General features: G+C 40.2%; 1 long non-coding RNA gene across 1 annotated transcript; it reads left to right on the plus strand.

The window, feature by feature from the left end:
- The first annotated feature begins 1,746 nt into the window (after nt 1-1,746).
- On the plus strand, nt 1,747-14,037 carry LOC133509172 (uncharacterized). Its single transcript, XR_009797245.1, has 3 exons — nt 1,747-1,876; nt 8,466-8,709; nt 12,856-14,037. It is a non-coding gene; the product is annotated as an uncharacterized LOC133509172 (long non-coding RNA).
- Nucleotides 14,038-18,261: the final 4,224 nt, after the last annotated feature.

An 18,261-nucleotide genomic window follows, 5' to 3' on the forward strand; every position in this document is an offset into this window, starting at 1 on the left:
GATGTGCACGGAAGGTTCCCTGCTTAAACCAGCACGTCAAGGCCCATCTTAAACTTGGCAATGACCATTTGGATGATACAGAGGAGTCCCGGGAGAAAGTTTTGTTGCCAGATGAGACCAAATTGGAACTTTTTGGTTTGGAGGAAGACGAATGATGAGTTCTATCCCAAGAACACCATCCCTACTGTGAAGCGTGGGGGTAGTAGCATCATGCTTTGGGGGTGTTTTTCTGCACATGGGACAGGACGACTGCACGGTATTAAGGAGAGGATGACCGCAGCCATGTATTGCGAGATTTTAGGAAACAACCTATTTCCCTCAGTCAGAGCATTGAAGATGGGTGGTGGTTGGGTCTTTCAACTTTGACAATGACCCAAAGCACACAGCCAGGAAAACCAAGGAGTGGCTCCATAAGAAACATATCAAGATTCTGGTGTGGCCTAGCCAGTCTCCAGATCTAAACCCAATAGAAAATCTTTGGAGGGAGCTGAACCTCTGTGTTTCTCAGCGACAACCCCGAAACCTGTCTGATCTAGAGAAGATCTGTGTGGATGAGTTGGCCAAAATCCCTCCTAGAGTGTGTGCAAACCAGCTGGACAACTACAGGTAACGCTTGACCTCTGTAGTTGCAAACAAAGGCTACTGTAGCAAATAACATTGGTTTTCTCAGGTGTTGAAATGCTTATTTGCAGCTGTATCACACAAATAAATTGCCCAAAAATCATACATTGTGATTTCTGGATTTTTCTCTCACAGTGGACATGCACCAAGGATGAAAATTTCAGACCCCTTCATGATTTCTAAGTGGGAGAACTTGCAATATAGCAGGGTGTTCAAATACTTATTCTCTTCACTGTACATGTGTATATCCAGTTGTCCCGGACAAGTGGAAGCAAATTACCAGTCAAATTTCTTATTGGCGAAAACATATATACATATGGCAAATATGAATCCTCTATGCTAAGTGTCTATTTTTTTGTTTTTGTCTAAACGGAGATAGCAATATGGCGAGTCAAGTGATTTTATGACGTTGGTACACGAGCTCTATACTTAAAATATCATCCTACCTGATACTAATGTCACATGTTTCAAAGACATACTTAGTTCCTGATATTACCGTTTTGAGATTTCAAGTTCTGTTTTTGCATCTAATAATCAAAATACTGTCAATTTAATCCACTCCCAGAAAAGATAAAGCAAATATTCTCATTTGATGAGTACAGGCTTTTGCGAAACATTCCTGTTTGTTCTGTTGTCTTTGATATTTTCCCATGTGTGTTTATTGATGTCATTAGCAAATGTTCGACTATAAAAATATTGCGTTCATACAGAACTGTCACGGTTAGGACTAATGAAGGGCGAAGAAGGCAAGGCAAGGTGAGGAGGTCCCAAGTGCAGGAAATCAGGGATGCAAGGCAGGAGTAGAGGAATCTCAAAAAAATTATTTTCAGGAACAAAATACTCAACGTATCCAAATTCGACTGAAATAAATCTAAAGTAGAAACTTGCCGTGACTGAAAAATGCAGTGAGCAACAACCAACCCATGACAAGGACTAGGACAAGAAAAGAACTGGGGCGCAGTTAAATACACTGAGATTGACAAGACAAAGAGAAACACCTGGACAGGACACAAGTGGCTGGAGGGAGCTGATTGGTCAACACAAGGGAGAAGGGTAAACGAGAACAGGTGGAAACAACTAACAAAATGGCACACAAGACATTGTATACAGGAAAAACAAAACCATCCCAACTCAATCAAAAGTGAGAACATGACAACTAAAAACAAGACATTTTTTTTCTAAAAAACATTAAAACCGATTCAATTGTTGAACTTCTATGCAGAAGAGGGATAAACCCAATGACTGTCTATCAAAGGTGGGTTGTAATATGTTGTATTTGCGCCTGAACATTTACCAAAGTCATTTGTTGGATAAAATAGTATATATCACAATAGTTTTAATGCAACATAATTTTTACTTTATACTTGAATATTGTACAAGTACATTTAATTCATTATATTGAACTACGTTCTGCCTTCTACTTTTTTTTTTAAATTAATCTATTAGTGCTTGCTTGATCTACACGTTTTGGTTTTGTGAGAAAGACTTGCACCGTGGGCACAGTCACATGGCTCTGCTTCACCTATAGAATGGAACAACATGTTCTTTGACTCCATTTGACCAGCTTAGGCGGAACCAGGCAGTTAAATGACAGCACAGAGAAGCAAAGTTTCAATACAAGTGTTTACTCTAGTCAGCTGAAGTTACTGTTAGACTATGACAGGTTCCAACTTACGTTCATATTTAAGTTAGATCGTTGCTACAGAAATAAAACTCATCCTAAGTCCTTTGTACGTGAACAAGGATACTTGCATTTTACACACACTACACAGATAGTAAGTGTTGTACTTTATGTGCTCCGTTCAAATTCACTAGTTTCACTAATGAGCAAGGGCAGGGATATTGGCAACGTTTGACAGAGCGGAGCAATATGGGAAAATATGGACAGCTTGAGGGACAACGCCAAGCCCTTTTTTAAAGCCAATCTTCCATTGAACAAACGAGGTAATCCTTTATTTATTAATAAAAGTAAATTGAACAAATGAGACTCACACTTGCTGCTGTGTCTATTATGCCGACACTCAAAGGCTTCGTTCCTGACAAATTGAAGCCGGCTTTCCATGTTCCCGTGCAGGGTATTTTATGGTAGATTTAGCAGGAGAATCTCAAAGGCTCATTAGAGGTCTTCTGGCTTTGCTTTGTGGATGAAGAATATCTGCATTTCTTGTGAGAAAAGTGGCGAGCTCCCCTAAAATAAAATAGGCGCTGTTGGAGCGCTTGGAAAACTTTGAAGAGACAGGAAAACAAGAAGAATATTTAACGTGCCTTCGATATTAGAGTAGAGAGGTGAGCGTTAACATTGCCCAGAGTCCTTGAGCATTTTAGCACCATCCCCATTTAAACTGTCAGGCTGGTTCATTAACAAGCATACCCAAAACATGAATGGAGTTTAGGCTGCTTCGGATCAGCCCTCATATCCAATTCCAATCGTCTTGTGGTGGTCTACATAATTCACCCACTGGACCTCGAGTTAGGTTCCGAGGTTCCGCACGGACGTTCTTGTTGGTTACACTTCCGGTGTTAGTGTGTTAGAGAGTTCCCGCCATAATGGGTTCACTCTGTCGATGTCTGAAATAAATTGTTCTACATTTCAATGTCACTAGTCAATATTATTGAGAATTAAGTTAATTGTTCTTAAGAAGGCTATTTATTTTTTCAAGTGACCATGCCAGTTTACTCAACATAAAAAAGCTGGGTGTATCAGTCCAACCAGTGAAAAAGGTTAGTTTAGAGTGCTGGGGTCAGTTGTGAGGTTGATGAGGGTGGGTTGCTTCAAGGCAATGTGTAAGACTTTGCAATTACTTCATAAAAACCATTTGACACGAATCTCACTTGGTTAAAATAATACATCTAACAGTGGTTCAACACAAAGTTTACCTTTTGAGAAAATGCATTTTCTTTATTCCTGGATCAAACATACATGTAGGTGAGCACATGTGTTCAAAACTATAACTATAAAGGATGAGGACAGGGGGTGGTATGGTGGTGCAACTGGTTAAAGCGTTGGCCTCACAGTTCTGAGGACAGGGGTTCAAATCCCACACCTCCCTGTGTGGAATTTGCATCTTCTCACCGTGCCTACGTGGGTTTTCTCCAGGCTCTCCGACTAGCCTTCCACATCCCAAAAAACACATTAATTGGAGATTTTAAATTGCCCCTAGATGTGATTGTGAATGCAACTGTTGTCTGTTTTTGTGTACCCTGGATTAGCTGGCAAACAGTTCAGGGTGTACCTCGCCTCGTGCCCGGTGATGATTGGGATAGGCTCCAGCGCTCCCATGAGCCTTGTGAGGATAAGCAGCTCAGAAAATGGATGGATAGATGGTGAGGGTAGGATTTTTTGTAGACCACCAGACAATTTTCAGCCCTTCTTTATCATGACACTAATCCCCTGAAGTTTGCAGAGAAGTCATTGATGTGACATTCTCCAGGATTATGTTGGATGTCCTTAAAATGAAAGGGATATTTTGCAGGGAAGGATGTGATGCTGCGCTCAGTGACGTACAGGTCACTGAAGAATTCTCTGGTTGGGTTACCGTGCCTTGCGTCAGTCACCATCGAAAGGCAGTAATGGTAGACGTAAAGATAAACAGGAATTATGTTGCAGGGGATCAATTGAAGAACAAGAACATAGATGAAAGTGAGCCATTGAAGACATTGCACCATCTGCCGTTTTCATACTTCAGAGCTTGAATGAAAACTATCAGCATATGGTGTATGGAAAACCTCCATTGAACAACCAATACTATAAAAAGCTAAACCAAAAAACAAGCAGAGGCGTGAAATTTACACTGCCCACATGCACCAAATGTCAAACATGACACCGAGCAAACGTGTAATGCCATTTCTCCCTCTCTTCCTCAAAAATAAGCTTGAAAAAAAAAATACCAAGTTCAACATTAAACACAGACATGGCCAGAAGATAGTAAAAGTATGACTTCTCTGTTTTTAAAATGCATTTTACCTCGCTCTAACTACAGGAAAAATAGGCAAGCCTGATAAAGAATATAAAGAAAACATCCTAGCAAGTAAGAGCACCAACAAGGTTATGTAGATGGTGACTAGATCGATTTGATGGACAGATAGATTCTTCAAACCAACCTTTGCTGGTGTCCTAGTGTCCTGTACCCTATCTAAGAAATCTAAGAATTTTTTTGACCTCTTAGGGAACTGACTGGCTGTATACAGGTTCATGTTTGTCCGTGCACATCCATGTGTGTTCTTTTCAAATGCGGGGACTCAAATGCATGCTCAGTTTTCTGAAGACAAGTTGGGAGCTGCACAGTTACAGAAAAATGAGCGTCCAAAAAAGAATTAGCTTCGAACTGTAACACCACCATGACGATGTGGGAACATTTTGTATTCAAGCCAGATGGATGCTGCCATTCCGCTAACACCAACGAGCTGGTATGCCAAATTGGTTTGAAGTCGCAACAAAGACAAATACATCTTAAAACCTCAAATTGACTAAATCCATTTTCAGCACATCCATCCCACCCAGTTTCTTCAGCTCTAAACAAAAAACATGGTGGGAGTCATCTTGCGATCTTGAAACCCTTTACCCAACAATGCAAATACAAACATGACCACGTATTCGCCACATGTACAGCTCACATTATATACTGTACAGCTGGGCTTTCAAACTCATTTTTGTCGCGGGCCACTTTGTAGTGACGGTTTCCCTTAGAGGGCCGTTATGACTCTGAAACCATGAAAATGTTTCGCCGCATCATATTTACACATGAAATGTATGAGTAAGTTTTGAGTTTTTAGAAATCAAGGTTAATGTGTTTTAAAGTATTGCTGATGCTCGGGTACACAGTAATGCGTGCAATATCCCAACATTAACATTTATGACATCACAATTTGATATTTTGGTCCAGATTTGAACAAAAATCATGGAAGTTCATACTCAGATTTTGCCCTCCCGGGCCACATAAAATCATGCGGCGGGCCTTGAGCTTGACACCTGTGCTGTACAGGATAGTGTTACTATTGTAAGAGTTGTAACCGTTGAACATCCATACAAAGCCGCATTTAAAGAAAGGCTGGAAACATTTGAAAAGTAGGACATATCTTCAATCAAAACCTGTTACTTTGATCCATTAGTCCTGGTACTCTCTGTTTCAAGTAGAAAATCATCGAGTGCTATGAAAAAGTATTGGAGCCTTTCTCAAATTTGGATATAATTTCATGGTTTTTTTCTCAGTTAAGGTCAGTCTTCACGACGCAATGATGAGGAAGAGAGTGGGCAAAGATAGCCTCCGTATCAGAGTTCCAAGGCTAAAACCACTGCCGATCTAAGACATTTGGGAGAACATTATAAAGACTGATGAGATGAAAGTCAAGCTCATTGGAGGGTGTGTGTCAGTTTCCATCTGGTATAAACGGCACACCATTTCAGATAAAGAACATTATACCAAAAATCAAATATGGCGGTGGGAGTGTGATGATCTTGGGCTGCCTTTGTCCTTCAGGACCTGGACAGCTTGCTACGATTGATGGAACCATGAATTCTGCTCTTGACCAGAAAATCCTGAAGGAGAATTTTCCCCTCATCAGTTTGTGTCCTCAAACTGAAGCGCACTTAGGTTTAGCAGCAGGATAGCAATCAAAACAAACGAATATGTCAACTTCTTAATGGCTTAAAAAAGAAAATGAAGATCTTGGAGTGGCCTAGTCAAGGTCCAGACTTGTTTCTCTTTGAAATGCAGGTGCATGACCTTAACAAAAGCCCCTCATAATAATTAACCCTTAGTTTAACAATTCTATAAGGAAGAGTGGGCCACAATATTTTGACAGAGATTCATTGCCAGTTAGAGAAAAGCAACTGGTTAAAGCGTTGGTCTCACAGTTCTGGGGTCCAGGGTTCAAAACCTCCACCTGAGTGAAGTTTACATGTTCTCCCCATGCCAGCATGGCTTTTCTCCCGTCACTCTGGTTTCCTCCCACTTAATTAATTCTGAATGAATATTAAGCATTTAAGCAATTAAGCATTAATTGGAGACTCTAAATTGCTCGTAAGTGTGATTGTGCGTGTCTCCATGTGCCCTGCGATTGGCTGGCAAGCAGTTGAGTTTCCTGCCTGATGAATACACTAGTTATTCATTGCCATTGCTCTCAATCAATATATTTTATGTTTAGGACCGAAACGATAGGAAATTGTGTTTAGAACTATATTAATGACCAAAAATTTTCAAGACAAACAAATGTATTGCTTTTTTTAAATGTCACTGATATAATATTGGAGCAGAATAAACAATTGTACACATCTTACAAATTCTGGCTAGGTAATTTAAACGTGAGCACAACTGTGCAATGACTAAACTGGGCAAATATTACACTACAGTTGTGGTTGATTTATACTGTCCTTGTCCTAGTTTATAAAAAAAAAAAAAAATCACACATTCAATGGTACTCCTAATTGAAAGAAACCCCATAGCCCATAGTGCTAACGTTATGTTAGTAAAGTAGACTACCATTCACATTACCAATTTGGGCTATGTAAACTTCACTTTCATCTCTTGGGTCTCGTAAAGCGGTGTTATAATTGCCTGATCATTTTAGTCCCCTGGGCACAATGAGAGATTGTTGAACATGAGCAGAATACATTTCAAAAAGGCTTTCATCACAACTCAAAAGAGTTTAAGTTCCACCTTTTGCACAAAGTCAAAATTGTCACCTTGAGGAGGTGAAGGTGAGTTTTTTTGTCTTAGGTGACAAGGATTATCTCTCCTCCCCTCCAAAATGCTCGTGCTCCACCGTTAATCGCCACCACCACCACCGATCACTGACTGATGCCACTTTGACCGAGGCTAATTTATGTGTGCTACAATGGGAAAGCTTAAAAGACAATCCTATTTGTCATCAAAATGATGGATCGGTCACCTCGCTCGCTCCATGGCGTGACGTCTCATATGTTTGTGTCTACTTCCTGACCTCTACCCGCCTGCATTTTAAAACCCCAAACAAGAAAGAAAAACCTCTGACTGAATCCCAGGGGAACATCTGTGGGCTAAATTAAGTTAACATTGACATCAATGGTTTCTACAGTGCACTTTCTTGTCAAAGAACATAACCCGATTGACTCAAAGACAAAGCCGCAGCAGAAAATCCATATAATCTCTTTTGTTCATAAAACAGCATGATACTGGTTAAGAGTCCCATTACACCAGTGGAAAAAAAAGAAGCATTGGCCAAAATAAAACCAGTATTTGTCATAAAGAGAATGACAACATATTGTAAGACGATGTGTCATGTGAGAAAATATTTTATGATTAATCTGGATCAAACTTCAAATTGTACAACAGTTGGTAGGTTCCAATTTCAAGATACCATAGAATCAATCACAATTGTGCATTTAGCAAAAACACATGACCAATTTAGGAATTAAATTGAGAGCAATGATATTTCTGTCTTAATACATCCCCCCCCAATAAACTTTGGTCAAAAAGATTGAGATCAAACTGAGCACTGTACTGTGGGTCATTACACAATCTAATGATAATTGACTGTATATTACTTTATTATAAAAAAATCTAAAAGTTTCACATCAGCAGATGTCTTGAATTTAAATGTCTTGACTGAATGCACACACTCTAAAGTAAAAACACTGGTTTTATTTTTGTCAATTAAATCAAAAGACTAAATAAATCAGGATGAGCTCGCACTGCAAAAAAGTGACAGTGACCTCCTACTTGCAAAATAGTAAGCCAACATTTAAGTCTGTTAGTCTCTCTCTCACTCTCTCTCTCTCTCTCTCTCTCTCTTTCTCTCTTTCTCTCTCGATCTATCGATTTATCATACTCTCTCTCTCTCTCTCCCTCTCAATGTTCGGGGTGGAGGGGTCAAGAGAGTCTGAGTGCACCATGTTACTTGCTTCCATTGCTGAAGCCGGAGATGTGGCAATAAGGTGGTTGGTCCCTGTCGTGGCAGCAATCCCCCAACCCTTTGGTGGACACCAGGGATGAGGTATGCCGTCATATTGAAGAAAGGACTCTTTCAGGCTGTTTTGGTCTGTGGGACTCCCGAGGCAGCTGATGGGGGTACAGGCTGGTCAAGTGCAATGGAGCTCTGGTGGTCGCTGAGGTAAAAAGTTAGGCGTAATAGGATTTTGGTGAGCCCATAGAAAATGACTTGCCAATGACTTCAAGGAAGTTCTGTTCCACCATCCAGCATCTCAGGAGGAGTGCACCATCAACACTGTGCATTGCACCGGAAGTGACCTTTAAAGGCCCGTGCATAAAAGTTTGGGAAAGTTGAATTCGCATCTGAATGTTGAACTTTTAAATATAGTCAGAATATTGAATTTGTAACTGAATATATTTGATACCTACACAGAATGAAGAATTTGTTGCTGAACGTTGAACTGAAGCTGAAGTGTATATTGGATACTTGGCTCGTAAAAAAAAATTGTCAGTAATTCAGATTCAAAATCGAATGGCTTGGATTTACTTCTGTCACATGGACTATGACAACAGACTACAATTTAGCCTGAAAGAAAACGATAAACTAAATACACGCAAACTGATGACTTGGTGGAGGGAGCTGATTGGTGGACTTGAGGGTGATGAGAACAGGTTGAAACAAAAATCAGAAGGCAAGAGATAGGAAAACATGAAACAAAGCTAATCATAATCTAAACTCCAAACCCAGATCATGACAAAGGTTTGGAAAAAAAAACCTTATATATATATATAAGGGTATATATATATATATATATATCCTTTGTTTGAATGCATTGCTGCTTCTTGAGCTACAAAATATACACTACCATTTTTCATGATGAAAAACAATAAAATATATAAAAACGTGATCATCATCAAAAATTTTCTACTTTCAAACAACAATTTGTTGGAACCACACTGACCTTCCAGAATGATGTCCTCAGTGAAATATGAAAGAGGAGGGAAATAAATGTAATCTTGCATTTTCCAGCTGTCACTCTAATATATTACCAGCACACAAAAATAACTAATTTGTTGTTCTCACAGCAAGCGTGATTGATGAGTGCTCTTTGTGCTCCAGTAAAGGAGAAAGAGTTCAACAACACCTTTTAAAAACTCTTTAACTGTCAAAGAAAACACACGTCAAAAGAACTATGACATTTGTTTCTCTTTTCTCTTTCAGCACAACACAACAAAACATCGACTCGCCACCTCAAAATCAATAGAATTTATTCCAGGCGAGCAGCGTCTGCATTCCTGCTGTTGTTGTTGACTATACGTTGTCTATTTTTTATTATGGCTCCCTTGTATAGTGTAGATTTTTTAAAGTGTTTTATTTATATATATATATATATATATATATATATATATATATATTTATATATATATACAGTGAAGAAAATATGTATTTGAACACCCTGCTATATTGCAAGTTCTCCCAATTAGAAATCATGGAGGGGTCTGAAGTTTTCATCGTAGGTGCATGTCTACTGTGAAAGAGATAATCTAAAAAGAAATATCCAGAAATCACAATGTATGATTTTTTTTAACAATTTATTTGTGCGATACAGCTCCAAATTAGTATTTCAACACCTTTCTATCAGACAGAATTCTGACCCTCAAACACCTGTTAGTCTGCCATTAAAAGTCCACCTCCACTCCATGTATTATCCTGAATCAGATGCACCTGTGTGAGGTTGTTAGCTGCACAAAGACACCTGTCCACCCAATAAAATCAGTAAGACTCAAACTTGTAACATGACCAAGACCAAAGAGCTGTCCAAAGACATCAACCACTGTTGGAGGAATCATTAGAAAATCGAAGAAGCTAAACATGATGGTCAATCTCAATCAGAGTGGAGCCCCATGCAAGATATCACCTCATGGGGTCTCAATGATCCTTAGAAAGGTGAGGAATCAGCCCAGGACTACACGGTAGGAGTTGCTCAATGACCTGAAAAGAGCTGGGACCACTGTTTCCAAGGTGACTGTTGGTATTACACTAAGATGTCATGGTTTGAAATCATGCATGTTATGGAAGGTTCCCCTGCTTAAACTAGCACATGTCAATGCCGGTCTTAAGTTTGCCAATGACCATTTGGATGATACAGATTATTTCAGTTATTGCTGCCAAGGGTAGCAGAACCATTATTAGGTATAAGTGGCAATTACTTATTCCGCAAAGGACCACAAAGGTTTAGATATTTTTGTGCCTGAATACAATGAATTTTCTTGGTTTGTCTCTAAGTGATATTAAAATAGATTTGATAATCTGAAAGCTTTGTGCGTGATAGCTATGCAAAAAAAAAAAAAAAAGAAATCAGGAAAGGGGCAAATAAATTTTCACAGCACTGTATAACAATGCAATTACAACCACATACATTGTGTATGAAACTGAGAGGGAAAATGATCTTTCATGGGCTGACTGCAGCAATATCAAATTGATATTAATGTCTGTGAGAAGCCTTTTCCTTTTGAGTTATTGCTTTGGTGGTCAAATGTCCTCCAGGGGGCGAAGGCACAGCTGAGAGCATGAATGTTTAACAAGACCCCTCAATGCAAAGTCTCCACATCGGGAAATGAATTATTTATCACTGCAAGTTTTCTCTAAATGATGACACAGGTGACATTTTCAGCTATCCAGTCAATCTATACACTCAAGTAGAATATCATCTTGTAATTTGTTATCTTTGGATATAACGTTTTGGTCGGACTTTATTAGCTTTCTTATTTGAAATTTGTAGGTATTGAATGCTTAAATCAGGCAAAGGTCTACGCTTCCTAGGTGCTCTTTTTTGGATTGATTGGTCTGTATGACTCATGGTCGTAGTTTGGTGAGAGGTCCAATCAAGGCAGGCACTTCATCGGTTTGGAATGATTTGGCTTGGGGCCAGAAGGCCACACACTTCAATACCTAACACATTGCTCCTCAGAATGCCAAGTTAAAAAATGTTATTTGAAAAAAAAAATATATATAAAAAAGTAGCAATTTACAAAATAGTCAGTCCAAGTACCTTTCTCAAGAACTAACTTTTGTGTCATGACATTTGTGGATGACTAAGCAGAACTGTTTGTTCTTTTGTGTCGTGCTAGTGTTAGTGTTTAACGTCCCATACTGGAAACAGTCATCTTATCATGGTGGAGGGGTTTGTGTGTTCCAAAAATCCTTGAACCTAAGTTGTCAGGCACTTCACACTACTGCTAAATTCACCCATGAGAAAGAGGTCGTAGGTGAGGTACCAGACAAAGCATGGTAAAAAGACCCCTATGATGGCAAGTATAAATGGATTTAAATTTTCCCTTGCCTGAATGTGGGTCACTGGGGCCCCCCTCTGGAGACAGGCAACCACCTGGTGGCCGGGTCTGCACCCATGGGGCCCGGCTGGGCACAGCCTGAAAGTGTAACATTAGTCCCCCTTCATTGGACTCACCACCTGTGGGAGGGGCTTTAGACTTCAGGTGCAGTGTGAGCTGGACAGTGGCCGAAGGCAGGGATCTTTGGCTACAGAACCTGGCTCTAGGGATGTGGAATGTCACCTCTCTGGCAGGAAGGGAGCTCAAGATGGTGCATGAGATCAAGAAGTTCTGATTAGATATAGTCGGACTCACCTCCACACACTCCTTTGGCTCTGGTACCAGTCCTCTTGAGAGAGGTTGGTCTCTGTTCTACACTGAAGTTGCCCATGGTGAAAGGCGCTGAGCAGGGGTGGGTATACTTATTGCTCCTCAGCTCAGTGCCTATAAATTGGGGTTCACCCCAGATGACAAGAGTGTAGCCTCCCTCCACCTGCAGCTGTGTTCAATTTCACAAGCCACACCCAAACCTGATTATAAACATACTTGTTGAATCAAGAAATCACTTAAATATAATCTGTCAGAGAACATGAAGTAGAGACAGTAACCATTTTAGCCCTACTTCTCAGCCAGGGGTGTCAAACTTATTTTTCTCACAGGCCACATTGTAGTTATGATTTCCCTCAGAGGGCTGTTATGACAGTGAAACCAAGAAAAATCTTTAATCACCTCATCATATTTATACATGAAATTTGAAATATTGGTATAGATTTTAGCAAGAATCACGGACCTTAGCGCACATGATTTGCCTTCACGGGCCACATAAAATTGTGTGGCGGGCCAGATCTGGCCTGCGGGCCTTGTGTTTGATACCTGTGTTCTAAGCAGTATGGGTAGAGAAACCCAGCCACTGTAAATCATCTGTCCAATACAGACGTGACAATATAGGATGGTGGTGGTAGCATCATGTTATAGTGGTGTTTTTTGGCTACAGGGACAGGACGACTGGTTGCACCCCAAGGAAAGATGAATGCGGCCAAGTACAGTTGATATCGTGGAAGAAACCCTTCTCCAGAGTGCTCAGACCTTCAAACTCAGTCAGTCTAACATGACACTGACTCCAAGCACACAGCCTACAAAGACTGTCTTCAGAACAACTCCGTGACTGTTCTTGAATGCCCCAGCAAGAGCTGAATTAAACCTAATCGAGCATATCTGGAGAGACCTGAAAATTCTTGTCCACCAATGTTCACCATTTAATCTGAGAGCACTGGAGTTGATCTTCAAGGAGAAATGTCAGTGGATTCCCAAAACCAGGTGTGTAAAACCTGTTGTTTTCATTCCCAAGAAAGATTCATGGCTGTATTAGCTCAAAAGGGTGTTTCCACTAAATACTGAGCAAAGGGTCGGAACACTTATAGCTGTTTGATACTTCAGTTTTTATTTTTTAATAACCACACTACGTTTGGCTCCTTCTCTGCATGGTGCTGCTTGTATTTTGGGGTACTAAAAATAAGACGTGACCCCTTTACTCTGTGTTCCTCTTAACGGAGGAAGAGAATGTGGGCTTGCCCTCACCATCGCACAGTGCTTGCAGTTTGCCAGCAGCTTCACTGGAATCACATTAGTAGTGGGCTGCCGTATTTAATGAACTAAACTTACAGCGTCTAGCAGTTATCATTAGTACTAATTAGACTGACAGCTGCATGGTTGAGCAGTGGAAGAGAGTGTAGCTTCACTGGATTATACTAAAAGCAGCTTCAAAGCAATATGTCGGCTCTCTCCTGTACAGCAGCAGACTTCATTTCCATGCAAAAAAATAAAAATGCATTTGGATGGCAGCCATATCCATTTCCAAAGAGGAGCGACACCCACCATCTTTGGTTCGATATTGTGCTGTTTTCTGACCTCGAGTGTGGTGCCCTCATATGGTAATTGGAAGAGATGTCTGCGAAACAACAGTTAGCGTGAGCAATACAAGTGAGGACAGAGTAATGGGGGCGAGGCCGAGTGATGCGCATGGACTAAGTCGGCTAGTGCACTAAGCAACAAACTCGTGTTCATAACGCACTCCTGGCTCGCTACGCCACTGGAAGAACCTTTTAGTGGACTTTGAAATACAGTCGGTTTCCCCAGGCACTAGTTCAAGTGAGATAAGTCGCCGGTTGGCTTCATCTGAAACCAACACACACACACACAGTTTGTGCATCGTAAACACACTACAGTGCTTTATTGGCTGCAGGCTTTGCTCTGTTGCTGAAATGTTCACTGCAAATATGTTGTTCAATTTGAATTTGCTGTTTTGGTTTCTCAAGGTTTGATTTTTTTTTTTTAAACATAATAAATCATATCCTTACAAATGAAAACAGTTCCAGGTTCAAAATTTCACTACACAAATGCCATTCCAAAACCTTATAAGTTTTGTATTCGCTTTGTCTAACAAGTCACCCCCCTTTTGTAGGATTAGTTGCCTCAAGACTGCCTTGTGAGAGCATGCATGTTTGATATATTTGCAGCGCTGCCTCGGGAGTGGGGAGCATGTCGAAGAACTTCGCGAGTGACGTAGATAAGCTCGAGAAGTCAAAATGGCCTCATTACATGTGTGGATGATTTTAACAAATATTTCAATTTTAATGAGGCCCATTGAGTCAATAGAGCTTGTGCAACTATGTCAAAAAATCACTTGACTCGCCATATTGATGGTCAAACAAAGCATTGTTGCAAGTTAATTCTGTTGAGACGAAATGAAAATACGTCTAATAGCACAACATCCAGTTTTGTCTGATACTGTTAAACTTTTAAAAGGTGATAATAAACAAAGGTTCGTGGAAAAATAAGACACTTGCCATAGAGGACCCATATTTAATGCCAAAGTCGACGTTTTCGCCGATAAGAAAGTGGACAGTTAATTCGATTCCGCTTGTCTTGGACAACTGGATATACATGTATCTGGTGAGTAAGTTGGCAAGATTTACACAGAAGTTTTCGAAAGTGTATAAAAGTCTGGACGGATACAAATACTTCGTTGCTGGATCTGTTCTCAATCAGAAATAAATCCCACATTGTGATGGACCCACTCAGATTTTTTCAATACAAATACCACTATTTAAATAAATGACCCCTGGTTATACACAAACTCGCATTCATTAACTATGATTGGGGGGAAATTTTAGGAAAGGGAGTCGTCTCCTCCGTACGCGGAAGCGTATTGCAGCCACATGTTAACCTCCGCAAAGCACTACGATCTTTTCTCGTCTTTTCAACTGGCATTCCATAGAATGATCTATTTGAAGAATTGTCTCGTCTATTGTGACAACCTACAGCACAATAGGTCTCGGACATTGAGAAAAACGTACTCCAATTCAACGATGCCCGAGCAACTTTGTTTGACCGGCAACCCATCGATCTTTTCTGGTCTTTTCAACTGGTAGTCTATAGAATGATATCTTTGAAGGACTGTGTCATCTATTGTGACCACCAACAGCACAACAGGTCTTGGGCAATTTGAAAAATCTGCTCTGGTTTAATGGCTTCCGCAGTCCAGAGCAGCTTGGTTTCACCGGCAATACGGTGCCATGCAAACTGTGATGTCATGTTCACGAGCTCTATATTATGTCCCAAATACTAAAAAAAAGAAGTTGTTTTGGTAAAATACGAGATCTTTAAATTTAAAATAAACAAACCGAGGGAGACTTGTGCTCGTGAGGTGAGTCTCTTACCCTGTAGACTAGAGTGCTGACATTTTCAGAATTCTCACTAGGTTCCATAGGTTGCACAGGACTCCTGTTGAATGGGCGTGACTTTCACCATCAATCACAGGATTGGGCAGGAGCAGGAATGAAGGTCATTAGGACAGGGTGGAAGCATGAACTATGAAAACAAAGTCACCGGAATTGGACAGGAGTAAGAATCATGATGGTGCGGTTTGATTGGAGTTGAAACCATGACAAGACTGAAAGTGACTTCATTTTTAATCAAATCAATATTTGAACATTTCCTCGCAGCATTGAGTTAAAGTAAGTTAAGATAAGCCAACAACAAGTGGAACTGACCTCCTCATTCATATGTAGCTGCCCTGCCGAAACACAGCCACACTGTGTCATGAGTCGCTCTGGTGTGTTCATAGGCAGTTGGAAGTCACGAAACCCTTTAACTTGATCGTGTTTTTCCAGCTATTAACAATAAAAAATTGATATCTACTGTACCTTAACATCTTAACTTACAGCTTCTTATCTTGAAGACAAGTTAGCATGTAAGTGGCTCATCTCACAAATGACAGCCTCTTAAATGCTGATACTTGCGACCTGATTTTGGTTTAAACAACCAACAGACTTGGTGCAAAACTGTCAGTCCTTTCGAAGATACTTCACCCCGGTAGCCATGGTAGCAGCGATAGTGGTAAATGTGGACTTCTTTCTCTCCATACTGTTCTGTAGCCTACTTGAGAGCAAACTACGCAATGCATGCAACAGTGACTTACTTCTCACAACTAGTCTTTTTTTTAAGTCCAATGTGAGTCTCTACCTTTTGTGACATTTGTCCCTTGCTTTTTCTTGGATGCATATTGAGCAAGCAAATGTGAAAATAAAGGGGAGAAAAAAAGAACTATATAATGAGGCACTAGGAATAGGGTTACTAGGGAGGTTGAAAGCAGTCCGCCACACCGACTTCACCACCGGGACAACCAAGATGAATGAAACGTTTGCCCCCTGCGACAAAGTGCACCGATCAGAATTTTTTTTTCTTTGTTCTGTAGTTTGTAGATGGAATAGCTCAAATAGTAAGGTGTTCCTGAATCAGGGTTACATTTGTAAGTTACAATTTACAGGAGTCACTGTGATTTGACGGGCGTGTACGCCATCGCACTCGCAAATCTGCACAGACGAGCGCAAAAAAACTCACACTCGTAAAATACATTACGAGTAGAAATACATAGATATTGAAAAACATCGCTTATTTTGTGTAGTCTTGACCAATGTTCCCTCTAAGCTGCGCCACTGATCCAGTGCTGTGAACCGCAGCCTAATGTGTCTTTTTTTTTTTCAACACTGAAGCTCACGGCAGAACTGCTGCTCAGCCTACTTCTACTTCCTAGTTTACCTGACACCGCTCCTATCTGCTCTTAAAGGGGTGCACTCATGATTATAAACATAACACACACCTGCAACTTTATATCTGCAGGCATGAGTGACCACACCCGTACATTTTTCAAATGTGAGTGACTGATTTAAATAACATGGGGTCAGATACTAATTAGTTGGCCAGTAAAATTCTGGCACAGAATCAGGAGTTTACAACACCCATAGAGCGATTCTAACATTTGTTTGAAAATAGTATTTTAAAACTAATTTGTTAATTTCCCAGGGAAAACAGCTGTAGAGCATTGGAGTCAGAGTTCTGAGGACCGGGATTGAAATCCCAGCCCTCCCTGTATGGCGTTTGCATATTCTCCCCGTACCTGCGTGATTTCTCCGGGCACTCCATTTCCTTCCACATCCCAAAAACATATATTAATTGGTGGCTCTAAGTGTGATTCTCAGTATGACTGTTGCCTTTCTCTGTGTGTCCGCGATTGGCTGGCAACCAGTTCAGGGTGTACTCTGCATCCCCCCCATAGATACTGTAGCTGGGATAGGCTTCAGTTCTCCCGCGACCCTTGTGAAGATAAGCGGCCCAGAAAATGCATAGATATCAATTTCCTTACAGTGGTCAAAACTTTATTTACCTGGCGCCTTTTTTTTATTTTCTTTGAATGGTGTCGTGAAATGCCCATAAAGGTACTATAAAGAAAATGATGAAAAATAAATTATCCAGAATCTTCTACATAACTAATAAAATATCTAAATACCTCCCAATACAGAAAAGCAAATGTAAAAAAGTGTGGGCGATATGGGCAAATAAAAATCGCATTTCTTACATTTTTTATAATAATTTGACACAAGATAACGTTTCATAACAGCTCTTGTCTTAAAATCGTTCATGCATCTTTTGCAATGCGCAAGAATATTGTATGGCAATATTTAAAAGAATTCTTTCATGTTACGCTCAGGCTCTATACAGGACAATATGTCAAATGAGGTATATTATAGTCAAGCTTTTATTGACCCAAAAAAAAATTTAAACAAAAGGCCCAAAATCAAGAAGACATCAAACTATAACAAATTTTGTCATTAAATATTTTAAACTGAGCAACTTTGGCACGCCAGCAGCACACTGGTATACACGTTTGGATAGAATGCATCATAAAGAAATGCAGTTGAAGGCGTTTTCATATGGTACTTGTTTGCTTAAATGACACCCTGAGTTTTTCTGAGTGTTTTGTAGATTTTCTCATATTTTCTTTACTGGAAGTTGTGGATGGATGACTGGATGAAAACCTTATTCATCCTGTGAGGGGAAA

This window comes from Syngnathoides biaculeatus, chromosome 11, assembly GCF_019802595.1.
Source record: "Syngnathoides biaculeatus isolate LvHL_M chromosome 11, ASM1980259v1, whole genome shotgun sequence".
Lineage (NCBI taxonomy): Eukaryota > Metazoa > Chordata > Actinopteri > Syngnathiformes > Syngnathidae > Syngnathoides > Syngnathoides biaculeatus.